Source organism: Chlorocebus sabaeus, chromosome 18 (genome assembly GCF_047675955.1).
Source record: "Chlorocebus sabaeus isolate Y175 chromosome 18, mChlSab1.0.hap1, whole genome shotgun sequence".
NCBI classification, from domain to species: Eukaryota; Metazoa; Chordata; class Mammalia; order Primates; family Cercopithecidae; genus Chlorocebus; species Chlorocebus sabaeus.
The window spans coordinates 37,443,558-37,462,994 of NC_132921.1; the positions used below are offsets into that span (position 1 = coordinate 37,443,558).

Here is a 19,437-nt window from a genome sequence, read left to right on the forward strand (position 1 = left end):
AGTTCCTAGATTGAGTTGCTTCCACAGGCTAGTGCTGCTAGACCCGGGTACCCACTGGGTAATGCAAGATGTGTAACTCAAATATTTTTATGTGGATTCAAACACATTTTCATTTCTTAATGGTCACTATTACTGACCAGATAAGAGAAAGACTTATCTGCATAAGGCAAACAAATGACTTGTTTTGACAACAGAAGCTTAAACAGGATGTTAATTAGCAGCCATAGAGATGGGAAGGTTCTGGATGGGAACAGTTATGCAGAAAAACCCACAGTATGGCTACTATGTACCAGGGTCCCATCCCTTACCATATGGCTGCGGTCTGGCAAATGGCTCGCTGGCAATTCATTACCATATCACTTGGAACTCAGGAGCAAACCGTTTATGATTAGCAAATTCATTATGCTATCTTTGGTACCTTAAGGGGACCCTGTGGGCTTTCCTCCCCTGTTGTGTTATTTTAAGGACATATGACAGGGAAGGAAGAGTCCTCCCTTTTCCAGCTGCCTCAAAGTACTGTTTGCTGGAAAGTTTGCTGGAATCTAGATAGAATCTTTCAAAAGAAAATAAACAAGTAAAAAATCCCCGCAGTCATGAACTGTAGCCACAGCTGGAACTATTGGAACATTCCAGGAGATGAAAACAAAGATTCCCTCCTCCTTCCCTTCCATCTTACTGAGGACACATCAGTCACCCTTGTGTGTGCACTTTAGCCACAGCAAGAGCAAGATCAGAGAGAAATAAGGACTTATGACCATTAGACCAGGAGACAGGAAGCAATGGTTCTGGAAGGGGCTCTGTTACTAACTTTGGGTAAGTCAGCTGAATCCTTGATCCTGAGCTTCAGAACCTGCAAAATAGGTACACTTCTCTCTGTCTTACCTAATTCCAGTGGTGTGGGAATTCTTCATGAGAAGAATTCCTTCATGAGAACACAGTCTTTGATGGGGAAAATTACTCTGAATCTACTAGGCTGATTAAGCCACAGCAGATCAGCAGGTGAGGTACTGGAGAGATTTATTTTCAAGTCATTAGCAAAGGTAGGCAAGAAGAGAGGGGCACCAGTCCCTCTCTACTATCAATAGAGTCTGCCCACCTCTGTAATTTAGCATTTTAACTGCAGTTGCCAAAAAAGAGTACGTGGAGCTTTGCATAAGGTGAAAAAGTAGAGATTGTGTCCGAGAACTGACTAATAGGAATGTGTTTTGACGAGACTAAAGCTTAATGGAGTAGTCAAAATTCCTGAAGAGGCAGAAAAGCATTAAGACAGGAGGGTTACAATGGCAAACAGAAAAGGGAAGGAGGAAAAATAAGAACCAGACATTGAGTTGGTCAGGTTGGGGTGATTTGTTAAGTATTTGGCTGGAGAGGGATGTGGCAGTGCTGAAGGGAAACTTGCTCAGTAAGTGCAGAGTGTGGGATGACCCCATTTTGGTTAATGTACATAACGTGGAGAGACCCCTTGTAGAGCTTGTTCCCTGAAGCCCACCATAGCCTGTTCCCTAATCTCACAAAGCCTGCCTCTAACTAAAAATCCCAGGGCTCAGACAAGGGCCCTAAAATCCTAAAAACATACAACACTCACAAACACTATCACTCCCCTGCATCATCAATCTGACCTAAAAGAACCATGCTTGCCACAATCACCATTAATTACACATTTAATTAACTCTCACTTTATTTCCTTTTTAGAATTCCAATGGGCTCTGGGAAAGACTTTCCATGGACCACATCTGTGGAAAGAGCTGCCCATGGAACTTTAAAATGATGCCTTCTTCTTGTGACAAATTTCCCTGTAGCAAGCAGTAGAAGCATTACAAAAGGAAAGATTTTATTGATCATTCTTTTAAAAAAATCCCAGAAATAGGACACATAGGACACACAGGTCCTTATCAGAATCTTGTGGTTTGGAAGAAGCACCACATCTAGAAAATCCAGGATCCTGGGTCTGAATTCTGGGTCTGATGTTGATTCATGATGCAACATTGAATGTGTCAGTTAACTTCTTTATGTTTCAGTTCTCCTATCTACAAAGTGACTGTAAGGTAAACTTTATTACATTGACTAGATGTGCTCTCACAGAATGTTTCTTGGAGCATAATCTTACCATTCCCAGTGACTGCAGAGGTCCAGCGCTGTTCTTTTGCTTTATGAATGTTAAATAATGAATTAGGGTACTTTTCAGCTTGATCACTCTAGCATCTCATGGTTCAATATTGTTACCCATATTTATGATATATGAGGATACAGTGACCCTTGTCCACAACACAAATCCTAGACATGGAACTGTTCCTATGGAAATGAGATGTATTTTATGATCTTCCAGTTCTGCTGAGTCCAACCAAACACCTACAGCATGCCAGGTGCTCTGCTAGGCTCTGGGGTATCGGGATGAGATGTATAGACCCTGACCTGGAGCAGCTTATGTTTTCATGGAGGCAGCTTAATCTCTAAACAACTAACTTTAGTACAAGATGATATGTGAAAAAATAGACTATCAGAGAGTTTCTCAAAGATTTCCCCCAAGGATCAACTGCATTTGGAAACAACTAGTGAGTTTGTTAAACAGCCCCACCCCTAACCTTCCCATATCTGAATCTCTCATGGTGGAATTTGGGAATCTGCCTGTTTCACAAGTCTTCGAGCATCTTCTGCCCCACACTAAAGTCACTATGGGAAAAGTTAACTATGGGAACTCACAGACAAATGCCATGGAATTCCGCCTTTAGGGGACATTTATTTGAGTTCTATGCTCCTCTAAGCCCTGTGAAATATCCAATAACATTTACTATAGAATCCATTGCCTCTAGGAGCTTATGCTTTTCTCAAGAGCCATAAAACCAGGATATCACATCCAAGGATAAGAGGAAGAAATCAGAGTTGGAGCTCATGTCCCATGATGTTCTTGCTCTAGCCAAGACTTGCGGGCTTTCTCCCTCATAATTTTTTCCCCCCAGGGCAGAGGTCACTTGCCCCACCAAGGGATGATGGTAACTCTGCCCAAGACTCTTGGATCACTCTGATCCTGGGGAGGTGTTGAGCAACCTTTCAGGAATCCCTTGTCACTGCCAGTCCTGCTCTGACTGGGTAATTCATTATTGGACCTTGGCTGTGTTCTGGATACTCTAAAACCAGCTTTATCCTCGCCCAGTGTCCTGGCACCTCTACGGCCCTTGCTCTTCTGCATCTTTGCAGGGACATGCCCTTCACCTGCACCCCATTCAATAGAGACAATGACACTTCTCTACCTGACAATGCAGCCTTATGTAGGTGGGAGATGAAGCAATTACAAAAAACATTGCATTGGAACTACATAGCAACTTACACATTTTCCAGAGAGATACTATTATGTTCGCTTTATTGCTATGTTTTAAGGACTCAGTTCACAAAGCTGGCAAGTGGATGACTCAAGTCTCAGATTGGCTCTGACTCACTCATAGTTTGTGGCCCTCATCATAATCACAGGTCCCTTAAAGGGGAGTGTTCATGGACAGGACACAAGTAGAGAGTCACTCTCTTTTCCTGGCTGTCCTCACCTTTGGTGAGCTAGTTTGCCAGAGTGAAAACAGTCTGGCATTTGAAGTCTTCTCTGTTCATTATTCTCTGTGTGATCTTGGGCAAGTTGTAGCCTTTTTGACCCTCAGGTTATCTGCTGGTAAAACAGGACAATATACACATACTAGAGGTCACTGTTGAGTGAACTGAATGAAATAATATAGGTAATGTCCTTAGCTCAGTAATGTTAGCTTCTCTCCCATTTCCTTTTTTCCTGCCCTTGTATGTGGAGCCCCAGACACTTGTCTTTCCTCACCCCTGCAAAGGAGGTCCTTTTGAGAAATACTTTTTGCTATGTTATCTGACAGTGACCAGGCTTGTTCTCACAAGACAATAGCTGATCCCTTCCTTCTCATGGTGCTATGAAAATCCCATCTCTTCCCAAAACCAGATAGAACCTGGTGAAAAGGGAGAGATGGGTCGACTTTAACTTTACTGGTCTGTTTGCATCTGCCCCTGACCTTCATATTCTGAACCTTGGTTGGGTGCAGTGAAGCAAAGAAGGGACTGGGAACAAGGAATGTTCAATGGTTCTGGCCACCATGCTCTTTCTTAAGGAACTGGAAACCTGCTAGAGGTTACTAACACTCGTGCATCAGGATAAGGGCAGGATTTCAAGTCAAGGATTTCGAGAAAGTATTTTATAGCAACCCAGCATGTCAGAGAGACACCAGCACTCCTTGGGGTGGGTTCCAATATAGGCCAAGTGACCAGGAGGAGTGATTATTTCTACAAAGGATAATCTTTCTTGTACACTGTATTCTTTCTCTCCATGCCCTCTTTGAAAAAACAATAAGTAGCCAATTATTATCAATTTATTTGCTGCTTCTTATAATTACATTATCCATGATTAACTCACAGGAGTCTAATTTGACTCTAGAGTTATTTTGTAGGAATGCTCCATCATCAGGCACGGTGGGACTCTTGTGAGAGCAGGCTCACTCTGTTTGGCTCGCAGAGTTCAATTAATGCACATGGAGACGGACAAAGAAAAGGATGAGAAATGGCAGGCGTCCCAGTCTTGCTGAGTTGTAAAGTCCCTCCACATTCATTATTTCATTTGATACTTAGACTAGCTCTACGAGGTAGCCAGGAGACCTGTGATCATCTCTGGTCTACAAACTGGAACATGGACCCAGGTCAAATCACAATATGGTGCCCAAGATGGGATTAAAACCCAATGTCGACAACCTCCTGGCTCCTCTTCCCCAACACACTGCAGCTCCAAGGATACTGATCAATGATTTTGATAGTGATCATTTCTGTAATACTTAGAAGTTTACAAAATATTTCAAATTCCTGATCTTATTTAATCTTTACAACAAACTCGGGAGGCAGAGAAGAAATTATAATACCCATTTTTATAGAGGAGATAACTTTGTTTTAGAGGTGTGAATTGTCCAAGATCATACAGCCTTTAGGGTGTGAAAACTGCATGAGAATCCTGGGATCAGCCTTCTGATAAAATGTTTTATTCTAATATAGCACCTCTGAAAGTCAAGGACTCACCAGAAATGTGTGGTTTAAGTGTAGTATGGATCGGCCACATGATATCATAGTCACATTTTGTAAAAACAGCTATTTTCTGTGACAGAGGCTCCTCTTAATTTAGGGACCTTTTGAGATAATGTTTACATATGTATATACATATGTGTGTATATGAATATATATCAATAAAATGACATTTTGGGGAGACTCTAAAATTGCCATCAGAGTCTCAAAGGGGTGTGTGACCCGAAAACAACCGGGGAGTTTGCTGATTCTCGTCTCTTCTCCACCAGTGAAAAATTAAGGTGGTGGTGTTGGTGTTTGGGACTGGGAAGAAGACGGGAAGGCTTTAGAGAAGACAAGGGGGACAGAGTCATGTAGGCCAAATGAGGCAAAACTTTTAAGGGGCTGGGTCCAAGTAATGGTTACAGTGACAGAACTGCCGAGGCTGAAGGCTTAAACAAGTTGTCACATTCTCTAACTTCTCAGCAGTTAGAGAAGTTTCTGTGGAGTTGTGGGAACAGAAAGCTGACTGTGGGTGTTAAAGAAGGTGGAGAGGAGGGTGGAGAGGAGGAAGGAGAGACAGTGAGTGCGGAAACCTTTCTTTACAATCTGGCAATTAAGGAAAGTGGAGAGATGGAATGCCAGCTTGGAGGGGAAAGCAGGACCAAGGAAAGTTCTCTCTCTCTTTTTTTCTTTCCCTTAAAATGGGAGGAAGACTCTAATTGAAAGGGAGAGACCAGCTGAGGGAGAAGGAGCCTAATTAGGAGACAGGAGGAGATGAATCCTGAGCTGAGATGGAGGTTAACTTCAGAGCAGATCTGAGAGTCTCCAGGAGCAGAAGTGGAGATGGGAGGGAGAGGTGAAGATACAGAGGGAGTGTGAGCTTCTTGCTTGATTCCTGCCAATTTCATCTATCTTAGAACTTACGGCATTGCAGCAAACGGCAAGCGACACCAACCAACCAGGCTGCTTCCTGTCACCCTGGGCACAAAACTTCCTGGCTCCGGGCATCTGGCAGCTTCTCGCTGCCCTTCCCTGTCTGTTCTGCATTCTTATTTCCCAGCTTCGGGCACTGACCCTGTCAGGTACTTCTTCTTGAGCTCTCAGCCTCACATAACTCTTCTGGGGGTGATTTCAGTAGTAAAATACAGAAATATGTTCCCTGGAAGTATGTACCTGGGAAATTGTTTTTTGTTGTTGTTGATTTATTTGATTGCTAAATGTTTTTTAAAAACTTACACTACACAATGTAAAGATATATTGCATTATAGTTATGAAATAGGTTATATTTGTCACTTTCTGTTTTTAAAGTTTTTTTTTTTTTTTTTTTTTTCTGGTCCTTAGATGGGAATGAACTTCTATAATGTTTCTAAGGCATGATCAGAGTCTTCCTCTTATTTTACTTTTAGTGGCTTTCCCAGAAACATAACCTCCTAAGTCTATGAACGAAACATTTTCAATGAAATCTTGAAGCATCTCTAAAGGCTTTCCCCTTGCTCTCCTCCTGCAATTATCCAGCTATTATACTTCTGATAGAAGGTATTCAGAATCAGATAGCAAGGACAGCTTCCTTAAGCTCCTGAGTCATTGGGCCATTTTCGCTGGGGACAGATTCGTCACGAAAAAATCCTCTCTGCTTGCCAAGCTAGTTAGTGGCCACCCCATTCTACTTGTGAAATTGCCCCATGGCAAGACTGTGGCAGTTTTGGGGCTTACTTTTGAATCCTCCCTTCTCAATGGGAACACCATGCCTACTGGTTGTTCTTTGTCTCTAATGTGCTCATTGTCAGCCTCCTGCTGCACTGTGGGTACAAGCAAGGCATACATCAAGGTTGGAATGGATTTTGTTGGAAAGCTCAAAGCCAAGTGTCAACAGAGAGGCCTTGTCTGGCCACCTTTGAAAAACAAAATCTATTCTCTTGCCCCACTGCTCTCCATTTCCCTTGCCTTGTTTTATTATTTTGCATAGGACATAGGGTGCATTGCCCTCTGCTTGAAAGATTATATGTCTGTCTTTTCAATAGAATATGACCCCCACACAGGATAAGAAACGTTTTCTGTTTTGAACCTGCTGTATCCTCACTGGCCTAACACAGTGCCTGGTGCCTGGGAGGGGATCAATATACAGTTGTTGAATTAACTGTTGAATGATTGTGTCTATTAGGTTCATGCTTGCAAGAGTCCATGAAGCAGTATAATGAGGAAAGAGCCAAATTGGGAACTGAGAAGTCCAGCAATCACTTTCTGCCTCTGTCATCAGCTAGTCTGTGTATGTATTTATACATATACATATAGACACTCCCATATATATGGGAGTTTATTAGAGAGAATGGGCTTCACACTATTACAAGGCAAAGTCACACAATAGGCTGTCTGCAAGGTGGGGAAGAGAGAAGCTGGTAGTGGCTCAGTCTGAGTCAGAAAGCCTCAATCCAGGGAACCTGACAGTGCAGACTTCAGTCTGTGACCAAAGGCCTGAGAGCCTCTGGCAAGCCACTAGTGCCAGTTCCAGAGTCCATAAGCCAAAGAACCTGGAGTCTAATGTCCAAGGGCAGAAGGAGTAGGAAGAAGTCTCCAGCATGGGAGAAAGAAGGCAGCCAGAAGACCCAGCAAGCAGTTATCCCACCTTCCTTTGTTTTGTTTTTTTTTTTGAGACGGAGTCTTGCTCTTGTCGCCCAGGCTGCAGTGCAGTGGCACAATCTTGGCTCACTGCAACCTCTACCTCCTGGGTTCAAGCAATTCTCCTGCCTCAGCCTCTGGAGTAGCTGGGTTTACAGGCACCTGCCACCATGCCTGGCTAATTTTTGTATTTTTGCTAGAGATGGGGTTTCACCATATTTGCCAGGCTGGCCTCGAACTCCTGACCTCAAGTGATTTGCCTGCCTCAGCCTCCCAAAGTGTTGGGATTACAGGAGTGAGCCACTGCACCCAGCCAAGGTTATCCTACCTTCTTCTGCTTGCTTTGTTCTAGCTACTCTGGCAGCCAATTGGATGGTGCCCACCCACACTGACAGTGGGTCTTCCTCTCCCGGTCCACTGACTCAGATGTCAATCTCCTCTGTCAGCATCCTCACAGACACACCCAGGAACAATACTTTACCAGCTATCCTTCAATGCAATCAAGTTGACACCTAATATTAACCATCACACTTGGAAATGTTACTTCTCTGAATTTCAGACCCTTTTGTATAATAAGGATAATACTTTCATAGGAGGGTTGTGAGCACTGAATGAAATTAAGTGTGTTAACAATTGTTCACATTTGCCACTACTATTAGGGATCAAGTTGCCGTTGGTAATGGGAATCATCTCTTCTCATTCTTCTTTCTCACTTAAACTGTCTGGTTTGAAAACAGATTATCACATTAATAGGCATGAAGAATTGCCCCCAGGAAACTGGTGTTGCCACACAGAGCTTCATGAGGCCTTTGCTCACATGAATTGCTAAAGTGCCTTTGGGTGGTCTTCAAAATTTCAGCAAGCAGGTCAGACCTGGGAGCTGGGACTTGTCAAGGTGCTGGGATAGCAGCACTTTGTCTCATGGTGTAGGCATTCCGTGTTCTTTCCACTCTTTTCTCTGTGCTCTGGGCTGCTACGTTGCAGATACTAATTATTTAACCAGTTCAGCCCCAAATTTAACTGGCTTCTCTTAAGTGCCATTACATATTAAGTGACCTAAATCCCTCAAAAAATGGAGCCAAGTTATCAGTAAGTATATTTTTCCCAGGGTGTCATGGAGAGGACTAGGGAAGAAGGGGGCTAACACAGGCAATGACTCACTTCAGTAAGAAGGCAAGAGGACCCTGTCTCAGTAGAAACGCACATTGATATAATCCCAAGGTTGAAACAAGACTCAGTCTTGGATTTAATCACCACTCCTCTGATCTGTCCTCAAGGCTCAACCCCTCACCTTGCTTTGTAGGATCACCAGGTGGCTGGGTGGCATTTTGAGGTCTATAGTGCTGACTGGGGACCAGTCAAGTGAAATTTATGTCCTAGAGTTTAATTTAAAATAGAAATATGCCACCAAGATCTTATAAACAAGGCTTTGAGGCCCTGGCCATTGTGTTTTTTTTGTTTGCTTGTTTTTGTTTTGTTTTTATTTTCTATTTTTCTGCTTTGGACAAACTTTCTTCCTCCATCCACATGCCCAGGTTTTTTTTTGTTGTTGTTATTGTTACTTTTATCCCTCCTTCCTCTGTCTGTCCTTTCTTTCTTCTCCTTCTGCATCCAAATTCACTCATGCATTTGCCAAATATTGACTGAGAGGTAGGGACGAGAGAGAGAGAGAATCAGACAGGATAGGATGCAGCATATGCAGATATCCACCATTTAGGGGATCCAGTATCTCAGTGAGGAAATATGAAGCTGGGAGGAAAGCAGTGGCCAGACACCGAACAACTTGGCTTTCTATTTTATGAGTTTTGACTCTATCCCAAAACTTATATTATGGAGATCCATTAAGAAAGGGTGTGTGTATAAGGTTTCCTTATACCAAGAATGGGCTGGAAGGTGCTGGCTCAAAACAAAATGTAGACTAACAGAGGGGAGTGGACAGACTGAAGAGAGGTGAAGGAGATAGGAACAGCAGGGCATAGTGACTGTCTCAATGATGGTGTGGAGGGAGCAAGAGGAGTCAAAGATGACTACCAGGCTGGGCGCAGTGGCTCACGCCTGTAGTCCCAGCACTTTGGGAGGCCGAGGTAGGTGGATCAACCTGAGGTCAGGAGTTTGAGATCAGCCTGGCCAACATGGTAAGACCCTGAACCTGAGGTCAGGAGTTTGAGATCAGCCTGGTCAACATGGTGAGACCCTGTCTCTACTAAAAAAAAAATTTGCAGGTGGAGCTTGCAGTGAGCTGAGATCTGGCCACTGCACTCCAGCCTGGGTGACAGAGCGAGACTCTGTCTCAAAAAAAAAAAAAATTTGCTGGGCATGGTGGCATATGCCTGTGATCCCAGCTACTTGGGAGGCTGAGGGAGGAGAATCACTTGACCCCAGGAGGTGGAGGTTGCCATGAGTCGAGATTGCAACACTGCACTCCAGGCTGGGTGACAGAGTGAGAAAAAAATAAAAGATGACTACCAAGTTTTGGCTTGATCACAAGGGTGGATGGTGTTGCTGATAACAGAGAAGCAGTAGCAGCACTTCTTGTTTCTTGTCAGAGTTGATGATGAGTGACTATGGACATGATGAAGAATAACCTGAGTTGAGGAAGGGACCATGAATGTACAGTAGGCACTAATTTGGGGAATTTGTGATTTCTCCTGCAGAGTTCAACTGTCCAGATAGAAAGGTGGACATGGAAAAATTGGGCTTTGCAAACAGTCACCCAATTCTTGCCTTCCTGGTCCCTGGATCACCCTTCCTATACCACCACTCTGGAGAAAGAAGTACAGGACACTAACAAGGTACAACTATTTTCTACCCTGCCAGGACTTGACTTAAAAGATGACCATGCACAGAACATTGCCCAAGATGCTTGCCTTTCCTCTTTGCAGACATGATTTGGCAGGAATGTAGTCTTCCATTTAGGTGATTAAGGATGTGGCTTGATGTTTCTATTTAGTCTTTATGCAGTGGCCTTCATGAGCCAGGTCAAATCTCATCAAAGTTTCAAGTGAAAAGCAGTTGTTCTTGCCTACTGAACTCAAATATTTTATCATAAGTCTTCACTAAATGCCTAATGTATGCAGCAAAAAAATAAATGTGAGTCACAGAAAAACATTTAAAGAAACATGTTCAGAATCCATAACTAAAAAACTAATATAAAGCAAATCAAATCCTTGGCGTAGGAGTTAGAGGACTAGAATTATTCAGGCCATGTGGCTTAAATGCTTATAGAATAGTGGTTTCTGGCATAGTCTCTCAAGTCAGAATGCCTCATTCAAATCCTGGGTCTTTCATTGACTACCTATGCAACTTTGGGTTATCACAAAGTTTAATTAATATACATAAAACACTCACACTAGTATTTCACACAGAGGGTAAGTGTTAGCTAATGCTGTTGTTATTATTGGTGTTGCTAGTATGAGCTACAAAACATGAACAATTGAATTCTATCTTTGGGCAGCAATGTCTTTATTCATAAAATGAGGGCAAGATATTATCTTTTCTAACTATGTTCTGAAATGACTTGGGGCTCCTCTGCCCCATCCCATTCTACATTTTATTCATTTTATTCATCATCTTGGGGTTTCATATACTTTTTTACCTGCAGAAAGGACTCTAAAAAACAAGTTGCAAATCACTAGGCCAGATGGTATAAGGTCTGTCTTCAACGAAAGTTTTGATTCTCTGAGTGAAAAAAATGCTCTTGACAGGGGACAGTGGGATGAAGTGGTCTCAGAGGAGGTGGCATCATACCAGGGGGAGCTTCTTGGAAGAAGTGAGTTGGAAAGTTAAAATCTGGGTGTTTCTAGCAGTTGGTAAACCTGGAAGAGAAGTTGTAATTCCCAAAGAGAGGTGAGTGTGCAACATAGATATAGAACCAAAACTATGCAGGGAGAAAAAGTTTCAACGACCCAAATCCCTGCAGTCAGGGAGAGAGAATGAGTAGACAAAGGCTTCAAGATAATTGTCTCAAATTGAAGTTTGATTAAAGTTTGAAGCAATGAACAAGGTGAGAAAAGATGATTGGCTCTATTGAGGAAAGCAGCACCTCACCTATCCTCTTTTTTGCATGGACAGGAAAGCAATGTTTAGAGGAAGAAAGCCCTTGTCCGTGGGCACACAATTAGTCACCAACCCTGGTAGTCATTATTAACTGCAAACCAACTAGCCATTCTCCCTTTCTCCTTAGCAATAGCTAACTTTTTAGCTAGGCACATTGCTGATTGAATTAAAGAAAACATTTCTGATATGGCTTGGCTCTGTGTCCCCACCCACATCTAATCTTGAATTGTAATCCCTACATGTGGAGTGAGGGAAGTGATTGGATTACGGGGGCAGTTTCTCCCATGCTGTTTTTGTGACAGTGAACTCTCATGAGATCTGATGGTTTTATAAATGGTAGTTTTCCCTGCACTGACACACACTCTCTCTCACTTGCTGCCATGTACAACATACCTGCTTCCCCTTCCACCATGATTGTAAGTTTTCTGAGGCCTCACCAGCCATGCAGAACTGTGAGTCAATTAAACCTCCTTTGTTTATAAATTACGCAGTCTCAAGTATGTCTTTATAGCCGTGTGAAAACAAACTAATACAATTTTCTAGCCTCCCTTGGCATTAGGGATGATCCAAAAATATCCATGCAAGTTAAGGGGCTCCAGGAAAGAAGTTTTGGAGGGGTATAGTCAGCCAGTAGGGACCATTTTGCCCTCCTCACCTTCACTTCCTCTTGTGTCTCACCAGGATGGCTTGGAGTTGCAGTGGTCACCTCAGATCTTAAGGTCACTTTGGAGATGGAACCCATGTGACTAGGAATGGCAGAACAGAAAGGTGGAAAGAGCTTGAGTCCTGGGGATGTGGCATAGCCACCATCCTAGTCCCTTACTGCCTACCTCTAGACTTCCTTTAAGTTGAGAGAAACATGTTCCTACCGTATTTAAGCCATTTGTTATTCTAAACCCCATTCCTAGTCCTGGAATGCCCTGGCAGAGCTGGTGCTGGCTGGGACCCCAGTAGTCCGTGGTGACCTTGCTCAGCAGTGCTCTTTCCACAAATGATCCCACTACTATCGTGTGTGGAACTATCTTGGTGTGGTGTGTGCATGAGCAGACATCCACAGCCAAGTAATTTTCAAAGCTGTCAGCTCTGCTCTCCTGCAGCCTCCTGCTCCCCCACTGCCTTCTCATTTCCACCAGAGGAAAGTGAGGCTGCTGGTGAGGAGGTTTTTCTTTTCCTTTTCTCCTTTTCTGAATTGCTTACCATATTAAACTCTCAATATCCACTGCCCAGAATATTATTATGCTAATATTTCTCTGATTTATTTATATTTTTATTTGTAATTAAAGAAATAAAACACTATAGGTACAATCGCATCCTTTTTATCCTCTCTGTGAGCCTATTCTACTCCTTCCAAAAAAGCATTCTCTTGAACTTGCATGCATTCTGTGTTTTTATGCTTTTATTATGCATATGTCTGAATCCATATTTGATTGATAACATTGTTTTATATGTTTTAAATATGTGTGTAAATGGTATATTAATGTGGTTTGATATTTTACACAGACCTTGGATTTTTTCAAGATCATCTTTCTTGATGCCTGCGTCTAGCTCACGGGAACTCACTGCTGTGCCTGTACAGTGTTTTCCCATTGCTCTATTGATGAACATTTAAATTGTTTTCCAGTTTTCAATATTGTAAATAATGCAATAATAAACATCCTCTTACCTGTCCTATTACACACAGGAGTAAGAATTTTTCTAGGGATTATATTTAGACATAAAACTAGTTTGTCATAGGATACGTATATACTTACTTTTACAAGGTATTTCTAAATTGCCCTCTAAAGAGATAAAAACAATTTGCACTTCCTCTAGGATGGCAGTGCCCATTTCCCATAAAAACTTGGCATTACTGAACCTTTCAATTTTTGACAGTTGAATAGGTGTGAAATGCTATCTATTTGCTTTTTAATGGGCATTTCCCTGATTATTAATGAGGTAGGGCATCTTTTCATATTTTTGTAGATCATTTTGATTTCCATTTCTGTGAACTGTTTGCTTTTATATTTTGTTTTTCTGTTGGGCTGTTTGTCTTTTACTTATAGTTGTCCCCATCTGACTCCCTATCCCATATACACACATTTTCAGAGATTAAACCTTCTTAGGTCACATGCATTGCAAACTTCTCCTCCAAATCTCTTACCTGTCTTTTAGTTTTGTTTATGGTGACTTTGTTCCTACAAGACTATAAATTTGGTCTTAAATTTTAACATAGTCAAATTTATTGATCTTTTTCTTTACTTTAGTGTTCTTAAAAATTTTTCTTAATCAGATATTATAAAACTATCTTCCTGAATATTCTTTGAATGGTTTAAAAGATAATTTTTTACTTTAACTTTTAATCTATCTGGAATTTATTTGCAATATTTTGTGTTATTTTGCATATGAAATTGAGCTCTGTTAATTTTCCAATATGAAGAGCCAATTTCTGTGACAATGTGTATCAAAGAGTCCATTCCTTCCCTACTTAGTTGTAATCACCCCATCATGTAACGGTTTTCCAAAATGTCTGGGTCTCTTTCTAGACTTTCTAGTTTATTCCACTGGTCTCTCTATACCTATACTTCTCTTGCACAATTTTATCCTGTGCTTTGATGTCTGCAGTGTAAATTCATCTTCTTCATAGTCTTTTTCAAATTTCTTTGGACTGTTCTTGGCCCTTTGGCTTTCAGATGAATTTTGATTAATCTTTTAATAAAATGCTTCCCTCCTACTTCATTCAACACATACTTCTCTCCCATCTCATTCCTATTCTGAAGGCTACTGCCCTCAAAGATCTAGGTTCCAGCCTTGAATCAGTCACCAAATGCCCGTCTATTCTTGTGCAAGTCCCCTAATCTCTCTGGGTTTCAGTTTCCTCACCTGTCAGGTCTGCTTTGCCTATATCACAGGATTGCTGAGCTGATTAAATGAGATAAAGATGAGAGATGCTTTAAACAGTTCAAAACGCCAAGTTAAAGAGTTAAAAACAATAATCTCTAGATGGTCTGAGACGAAATGTGAAATTCAGATTATTTCTCCCCCAGCTTTTTCTACCCTTTGTGACACTCCTTTCTGTCAAACTTCCAGTGTTGTGAGATGCAAAGGTCTTCTGTTCAGGATAGAATTATCATGATGATGTGCTGGGGACAGCTGGGATTTATATGCCCTGGGTCCCATTTCGGACTATCTCTTCATGACTTAATGTAAGGCACTTAAACTCTTTGAATGTCAGTTTCTTCACCCTTAAGAAGAGTATTAATAATTCTCTCCCAAGTAGTATTGTTTTTTGTTTGTTTGTTTGTTTGGTTTGTTTTTGTTTTTTTCTTTTTTTTGAGACAGAGTCTTGCTCTGTCGCCCAGGCGGGAGTGCAGTGGTATGATCTTGGCTCACTACAATGTCCACCTCCTGGATTCAAGCAATTCTCATGCCTCGGCCTCCCAAATAGCTGAGACCACAGGAGCACACCATCACAACTAGATAATTTTTGTATTTTAAGTACAGACAGGTTTTCCCCATGTTGGTCAGGCTGGTCTTGAACTCCTCACCTCAAATGATCTGCTGGCCTCAGCCTCCCAAAGTGCTGGGATTATAAGTAGCATTGTGAAATTCAAGAGATTTAGTATAGGTTAAGAGTTATGTAAAATGTGAAGCCCTATAAGAATCATGAGGCACTATTACGAATGTTCTTGCTGACATTTGCATGTAGAAAGGACTTACAGAAAGGCAATGATGTTTCTCACCACTTGAATTGAACCATGTAGGATAATCAAAACCATTTTTGTCTACAAGTATGGTTGGCCCAGTGCAACGTCTTCACAGTCTTCTAGAAGATGCAGGAAATATTTTTTAAAAATACTATTTCCTGTAGGCTTTGCAGCCTGGATGTGTGGAAAAGTGGAGGTGGCTGGGGAGTTCGTCTTGTCCATCTGGACAAACAGGAAGAACGATCCTTATGCAGTGCTGGCTCACCACTGACCCGAGGGAGTGAGAACTTGGGGACTAAAGGGTGGGAACAAGTCAGTCTTTGTACCTTCCTTGCTGAGTGTGGATACCATTCAGTTAGAATGAACACTGAGGTCAGCCCTGATGTAATGTGACAGCATTTCCCCTGGAGCGAGCAGATGGTTTTGCCTTCCCAGTCCCTTAATGTTTTCAACCCTTGCTACTCAGGTGACCAGAGCATCTTCATTTCCTGCACCAGGATCAGACTTGGGCTTGAGCCAATGACATTCATGGGCCAGATGACGCAAAACTGTAGTACACCTGCTTACTGTAACACAGAATGCCCTTTTCCCCACGAAGTTCTTACCCTTTCCTCAGTTCTGTTGAAATAAGATTTCTTACCTGTTCTTCAGTCACTTCCATGGCTGACCATAAACTCTACTCTTTTGACCACCAGTACCTGCTGAAAGTTGCTGGAATCCTTCTAAGCCAGTATCAGGATGACATGACCTGACCTGCCCTGCCCTGCCCTTAGCCTCTGCCAATGCCACTTCTTTGCTGTTGTTTGGGCAGAACCCTGGATTTGGATGTTGGTTTGGATCTTAGTCCCCAGACCTTACGATCTGCCTGTTTTTTTCTTCTGGGGTCCACTCCATATCCATATCCAACCCAATCTCATTCTGCCATGCTCACGTTATCCCTGCCTGCTCTTGCTCCCATGTTCATACATCCTCCAAGATTCCACTCTCCTTCAAGGTCATACCTCGTTTCTCCTTACACTGTAGATGAAACACATGACTCTTTTCCTTCTGATTTCTAAGTTCTGAGTCTAGGGCCACTTTATAATCAGGTTTCATTCCAGACTACAACTGATGTTTTATTTTCTTCGCATGTAAAAGTGAAGCTTAGGTACAGGTATTCAAGCAGTAGTTGTGATTATTTGCTTAAATCATCTTTCATGACTGAAGGACATATTACCCTAGCTATTGGGAGCTGACTCTGTCAGAAGAAAGCTGACTTAGTTATACCAGCAATTCTCCCCAGCACACATACACAGGGCAGCCCATATCCTGTGACTGCTTGATGTGGTCACAGCAATCAGAGAAAGAGTTTAAAGTCTCAGCCCCTCTTGATAACTCTGAGAGGCCATTCCATTTTAGGGAACCCCATGGGGTCAGCCGGACCTTGTGATGAGCCGAAAGTCCAGCTCCTCCTTTTGCCTATTCTGCCTCTTTTAATTCCGCTCCTCTGCAGTGGCTGATCCCAAAAGCCCTCTTTTTTCCAACACACTCAGCTTCATCTCAGAGTCTGATGCCTGGGGACCCCAACCTGCAACAGGTATCCACAACTATTTCCTTGTTTAACCAACCAACTCTCTACTGACTCGCCGTCTTTCCTCCCTACAGAATAATGTCCACCTCTACTCAAAGATGCCTGTGCCCTAATCCCCAGGAACTTGCAAATATATTGCCTTATATGGCAAGAGGGACTTCGCGGATGTAATTAGAAGTCATTGAACTCAAGATAGGGAGATTATTCTGCATCATTCAAGTGGATCCAGCCTTATCATATGAGTCCTTAAAAGTGGAAAACCTTTCTTGGCTGTGGCCAGAGATGGACTACAGAAGAATGGTCAGGGAGATGCAATGTTGCTGCCTTCGAAGACGGAGGAAGGAGCCATCAGCCAAGGAATGCAGGCAACCTCTAGAAGCTGAAAAGGGCAAGGAAATAGATTCTTTTTGGAGTCTCCAGAAAGGAACCTAGCATTGCAGATACCTTGATTTGAGTCCAGTGTGACCCTTGTCAGACCTCTGACCTACAGAACTGTGTGTAAAACAATGAATTTGTGTTGCTTTAAGCCACTAAAGTTTGCAGTAATTCATTATAGCAGCAATAGGAAACTGATATAGTCCCTTAGGAGTCATCTTAATACTTGCTGTTTTGCATGATCTTGGACATGCCCTTCACTGATCTGAGCCTTAATTTTCTCACCTGTAAAATGACAGTTTTAGACTACATGCTGCAAAGCCTTCTTCAACCTGACATTTTTCATTCTAACTGTATGGATTACCTACCTTGCAACATTTATCTTTTTCTTCTAGCAAGGCAGTGTTTACTTGTCTTTTTGATGATTATGCTGGGAAAACCTACTTGAGATGCTGCAGGAAGCAACAGAATGGCCATACACCAGGATGAGGAGTGAGATACTCCTCTTCTTTGTCTAACTCTTCTGGTCAGTCTTTATGTTGATATCTAAATTTTCTATTCCATAACTCCTGATGGTCATGGGAAAAATGCTTCTCAGTTGGTGACCAATTTATGAAACAAAGCTGGATGGCTAATAGATTTTGTCACTTTTCTTTTTGCTAGTGGACCTGCAAATACATTTTTATTTTTTGGTTATGCTGAAAATAATTTGTGAAAAGTGGTAGCTACCATGCTTTATAAGTGGGATCAAAGGTAGCAGCATTCTGACTGCTGATGAAAGTTAACTCAGCCTCTAGGAAAATCCACCATTTTTCAGATTAAAAAAAAAGTCCCTAGCCTGAATTTTGTCAGGAGAAGGTATAATAAAATGCCACTATAATTAAAATACTTATAAACCCGCAAGACACAGCTGTTGTGAAAGGAAAACAGGATGCTAAAATGGGATAAAAGGAAACCCTCATCTGGCTCCTTTGCCTTCCCAGTAGGTATCTAATACAGTTGCCACTCCATTAACTGCTCTGTGTTAAGAAAAGCTGAGCTGATCCTAAAACAATAATGGCAGTAGCAGAATTCTAATGATGACTCTCTTCCACACTTATCTAGATGGTATGCTTTACAAAGCACTTTCTGTCTACTCACTGGTTTGAGCCCCAAGTTCTCAGTATTTCTCTGAGAAAGTGGGGGAAGTAGAGAGGGTGAACATCATCCACTTGATTTGATAGCTGAGAAAAACATGGCTTCCTCGGAGTCCGAATTAAACTTGTGTCATCGCAGCAGCCAATGGCCGGTCTGGAGCTGGGGGCTGGTCTCCATGTTGAGGTCTATGTCGACTATAGCTCATTGCTCCTGGTAGTTGGAGTCACCCAACACAGGGTCAAACACAGTCTCCAAAGACTTTACACTGCAAACCTAGAGCCACTGTAACAGTTCTTTTTGCACTCAGTAGAAAAAAATAAAGTCACTGGATAATTATTCACTAAAGTTAGCTAGGAAAAGGCCAAAGAGTTGAAGGGAAGAAAAAACTTTAAGAAACCAAGAAGTTGATTTCAGACTGTCACCTGCCTACTAGGGTTTGTGATGCTGGTAACACAGTGTTGTTTCCAAACATACCAAACTGGAGGGCACCCATTTTCTTCCCTCTTGGGGCCCCACTCACATTCCTTGGAGAAATTTCCAAGAACCCTCTACATTATGGCGTCTGTAAACTGACATCACCAACATTAACACTATTTGCTCCTCCTCACCAATCCAGGTGCAATTAGGCTGACCAGCCTTGAAAAAAGTAAGATGACCTGAGGTCAGTAGCATGTAGTGGAATAAAAAAGAATAATCTTCCCAGGTATCTCAAATCATCTGAACAATGAGAAATTGAGACTAAGTCTCTTCAAAGATTCCATTTATTTTGGTAAGATGCCATTTTACATTTGGTGTAGTAATACAATTTTGACTTAAAAGGCCAGGGTTTGAGAACCAAGTGGCCACTTTGGGCTATCATGTGATCATCATGGTCATTATCCCTTGACCTCCCTGAGGGCCAGTTCTTTCATCTATGAAATAGATGTGATCACAGTGAGTCTCCTTTTCACT

General features: G+C 42.1%; 1 protein-coding gene and 1 long non-coding RNA gene across 2 annotated transcripts in view; one reads left to right on the forward strand and one right to left on the reverse strand.

Annotated features, from left to right (window-relative positions):
* SLC14A2 (solute carrier family 14 member 2) overlaps positions 1-19,437 on the reverse strand; it is a 204,956-nt gene that overhangs the window by 182,117 nt on the left and 3,402 nt on the right. The window lies entirely within an intron of this gene.
* On the forward strand, positions 714-13,231 carry LOC103222481 (uncharacterized). Its single transcript, XR_493362.3, has 3 exons — positions 714-813; positions 10,320-10,457; positions 12,403-13,231. It is a non-coding gene; the product is annotated as an uncharacterized lncRNA (long non-coding RNA).